At 41.9% G+C, this 4,475-nt stretch overlaps 1 pseudogene; it reads right to left on the bottom strand.

Moving 5' to 3' along the window:
• Positions 1-789: 789 nt before the first annotated feature.
• On the bottom strand, positions 790-1,209 carry LOC103090031 (trafficking protein particle complex subunit 2 pseudogene; annotated as a pseudogene).
• Positions 1,210-4,475: the final 3,266 nt, after the last annotated feature.

The following is a 4,475-nucleotide window of genomic DNA, read 5'->3' as shown; positions in this document are numbered from 1 at the left end:
GGTATGGTATACAGCCTAAACAGCCAAGAGCGCAAGGGTTAATGTGATGCAAGCTTTTCTTTGTTTACAATTCTAAAACTGCCTTACAACTTTTTCCTAGTACAGCTATCAACGGGTTCACTTAATCTTTAGTTTACTGTCTGAGGAAAGGAAACATAAGAACATAACCTGTCACTTCGGTCCTAGCCTCCCAATTTACAAACATGGATCCAGGATTCTAGGATTACAGGAGGACCACCGTTCCCAGTCTCCGACAGGGGCAGGCCTGGGGCATTTGGCACTGCAAAGCTGTCTGCTCTGGCTTCTTGGCTTCTTAGTGTACATACACTACTTCTGTGTATTCTACCTATACGTTTTCATAACACCTCAGATGTATAGATGAGCCCATGTATATGCTATCAACTTCATTCCCTACTGCAGAAACTTTTGGTTTTAAATCTGCCTACCAAATCTTGACAATGACATTTGGTTCTGGATTGTTACAACAAGATCGAGCTATCTGAATGAGGAAATTCAAAAGCTTATTCTCAATTTTTAAAATAAAAATATTTCAAGGTTACTGATAAAGAACTCTTCATAAAAAATACTGTTCACAAGCAAATATCAATCTGTTGATAATCGTAAGAAACTGAATATACTATTTTAAAATATAAAAGCAATTTCATTAGGTTTAGATAAATTGTGACTACAACTAAAACTTTTCCATGCTGTTTAATCGTTACTTACAATGTACACATTCCTGAGTATACCCTATTGTAGTGACACTGTTTACTTCCGAATTTTTTGCATTCAGCATAAAAGGTGTTTCTTCCCAAGAAACTGAACTTTTCTGTCAAATGTGCTTCACCAAATAGGAGAATTGGGTTCATAAAGTGGATTCATTTCAAACTTTATGTATAAATCATAGACATCGATAAAGAAGTTCTTTATTCCGTCTTCTTGCCTGATGTCATGCAACATAATAAATCTCATATGACCCGCAGTGACGAATGCTGAAACAAACCACTCACTGAGCTCGTCCCCTGTCTTCAGGTACATGTTGTTTGACAGCCACGTGTTCTGTACGAGGTCGATAGCAGTGTGAGCTACGAACTCGTTCAGATGGCGGTGATCGTCTTTGGATTCTGCTTTTCCAGCTGGCAGAAACTCCATTTCAAAATCTGGATTATCATGGTGACCAACAATGACAAAGTAGAACCTTCCAGACATTGTCTTCAATAGATAGCTCCTGCTGCGAGACACCGGTAACGGAAACGCCCAGTGAATTCCCGTGGCCTAACAGTTTGTTTTGATGAAGGCTTATTTCTAGAAAAAGGAAAAACAACTTACTTTTGTTTCTGATTTAAAAAGAAGGCAAATTTAAAATGTATAAGTGCATGTACTTATATCTTTTTGTCTCTGTTCATTTCTTGCAAAAACATCTATTTGTCATCAGTCATTCATACCTAGGCCTGTAGGAATGTTTCCCAAAATGACTCTCAGGGAATTGGGGTCTTTGAGGTATTTCATGAGAACATGCAGGAGAGCTGCAGTCTTGTTTCCCCTCTTGGACCCTCACCAGGCTCATTAAGCAAACTAAAGGCTTTGGAAGACCTTTCATTTAGCCCTTCTGCCCGACGTCTTTGATCAGGAAACCCTTGTATATTTTTTTCATTTAATGTCCGTAGAGCTCCAGTTCCACAGAACACCCTTTGGGAGGTGCTGGTTCATGATTACTCTCAAGAGCTTAGCACCCTGGAGGGGCATTTTTGGTCCCACTGGCTCTCTGTGGAGCCCCGTAAGTGTAGCGCTAGCTGTGAGCCCATCACCAAGGTGATGTCCTGACGTCAGCAGGTTCTTTTCTGTCACAATGGGACAGACAGCATCTTTCAACTTCTTTTTGCAACTCCTGAATGTCTAAAATTACTCTCAGTGAATATTAGCTATTATCACATTGAGACATAGACCTTGGGAGAGACATTTCTGACCATCCAGCTCCTGTTTTCATACTGACCATATCACCCGGACAGAAACCATAACACTTACTATGTCAACAAGGCGTCCTAACCCTAAGCACTGGGAGTTGAGTGGTGGAAGATCTGGAGGCTCACAGCAGAGGCTACTTTGTGCTTTATTCTTTCCTATTCCTCTTCTTTACATTCTCTTTCCCAGTCCCACAAAGGCCGCCCAATTCCTCTCCTTGTCATACGCCTGCGATTTTTGGAAACAGTTTTGTTTTGAACATGCCCTTGGGAGGACTCAACTTTTACCCCAAGCATCAAATATAAGTATTTCTACCAAACTATTGGCATGTTCCTTCAAGAAGAAATCTGATTACTCTTTCCCATATCACTGTTATTGAAACTGCATATATATAAAAAGGGAAGATGCCAATGGTAGTGCTTGCTCAATGTATGTAAGTCACCCTCCACCCTCCCCTCTCTGTTGGTCTGGAAGTGCTGTCATCAACCCTGGCTGCACATTACAACCATGCAAGGAGCTTTTAAAGAGACAGATATCTGGGCCCCGCTTTTAGACATTCTGATTTAAATGATGGAGTCCATACGTGCATTGATTTTTTTTTAAGCACTGAGGCAATTCAGTTGTACACATCAGGGTAGAGCTTCACTGATTTAGAGCATGGAATCAGTGAAGGTGGAAAATGCCATCGGTTACCGAATCGTCAGAAAGTAGAAATGCTGAAATATTTCACAGGGGACGAATACACCTGAGCACCCACAGCACCTATTCAGCTATCCCCCTGATCACCACAGCTTTCCCTCCATATGTTCAGAAAAGTGTGACAACATAGTAATTTATCCCATTGCACCCCCAGCTTGTGAGAATGGGAAAATGAATCTAGAACATTTAGGCACTTCCTTTATAGCTGTCACTGGTGTGATGTCACAGTTAAAATTTTACAACCTGGATGAATATTCAACCAATTCTGATGCACCCAGTGCAGGGTAATAGTAACTACCACTAGTAATCTAATTTGAAAATCCCATTCTTATGGTTTGATTTCTAGGGTCACTCCTGATGCCAACCATTTAGCCTGGGCTCCCTTGGAAGCACAGCTTAAAGGCTTGAGAATAATCCCAGAGATCAGGGCAAGGGGAAAGTAGATGTAAGGAGAGCCAACATGAGGGCTCGTTAGCAAGCAGGCTGCCACTAGGTGTGACTGATCGCTCAATTCTGTGTGTCCATCCCCTGAGAAGACATAAAAACTGCATCTTAGACCCGTCCATTAGTCAAGGGAGAGATAGGAAATTACTCAGTAAGAAAGTGATGAACAGTAAGCTTGGTTACCCATTTTGTATGGATGATTGGCCTTGTGTCTGGAAGGAAAAGGACTGGAAAACTAGCGACAAGCAAGTCTGGGGAAGAGGTATGTAGACTCACCTGTAGGAATGGGCACAAAGTATGCAGATATTACTGTCCCCCAGGGAACATCCACTGCAGAGGGGTCTCTCAACAACCAGTGGGGAAGGATGATTCTGTGCCGGACAAAAGGCGCAAGAACAGAGTGGGCGTGTGGCAGAGGCTCGATGGGTCCCCACTGATCTAGCTAATGCTGCTCTTGAATGCCCAACCTGCCAGCGGCGGAGACCAAGGAGATCAGCCAGCCTTTTGGTAGCAGGTTGTTTACAACAGACATCTTCCACTCTGGGGAGACAGAAATTTGTCCTTACAGGAATTGATGTTTCATTTGAATATGGATTTTCTGTATGTAGAGTCTAAACATAGCTGTATTGCAACATCTATGGCCCAACAAAGGCAAGGAAAACAAGGGCTCAGCTTCCTCAGAGGTGAAGGTCAGTGTCACTGCACCAGCACGCCAACCCAGGCCAGTGTCCTCTGGGACCTGGAGTCAAGAGTAATCATCTCCTTAAAGCACAAATTTGATCGTGTCATTCACTCGCTTAAAAATTTTAATAGCTACTTATTGACCTTAATAGAAAAGTCCAAATTATTTAACGGAGCTAAGAGACTCTCTAAGATTTAGCTTCTGCTTCTTTCCATTCTTTATCTTTTGCCACTTCCTCCCTCACAGTGCCAACAACGCTGGACTACTTTCATTTCCTTAAAATGGAGCCAGGCTCATGTCTGTGTTGCACCTCAGCCTGAAACACCCTCCCCCAGCTTGATTAAGGCCTACTCAGCCGTTAGATCTCAAAGGAGACAGCAAGTGTTCTTGGATGTTTTCCTAGACCCTCTGAGACTGAGTCAGTTGTGGTCATGCCCACTCACCCTTCTTACTTAACTCTTACTGTAATACTCACTATATTACATTGCTTGTCCCTGGATCCCCTATTAGACTAGAAGTTTCCCAGTACTCCTGGAACCCAGCAAAAATTAAGCACTTGACAAAAATTCATTAAAAGAATTAATAAATGAGTTGAGTGTTTTTCTTTTCTTTCTATTAAATTGTTCACTATCTCTTATATCATTTAAAAAGATGAGTGTGCATTTTTTTCTCATATACTTCTCCAATG

This window comes from Lipotes vexillifer, unplaced genomic scaffold (genome assembly GCF_000442215.2).
Source record: "Lipotes vexillifer unplaced genomic scaffold, Lipotes_vexillifer_v1.1 scaffold950, whole genome shotgun sequence".
Taxonomy (NCBI): Eukaryota; Metazoa; Chordata; class Mammalia; order Artiodactyla; family Lipotidae; genus Lipotes; species Lipotes vexillifer.
This window is presented reverse-complemented; position numbering and strand designations above follow the sequence as displayed.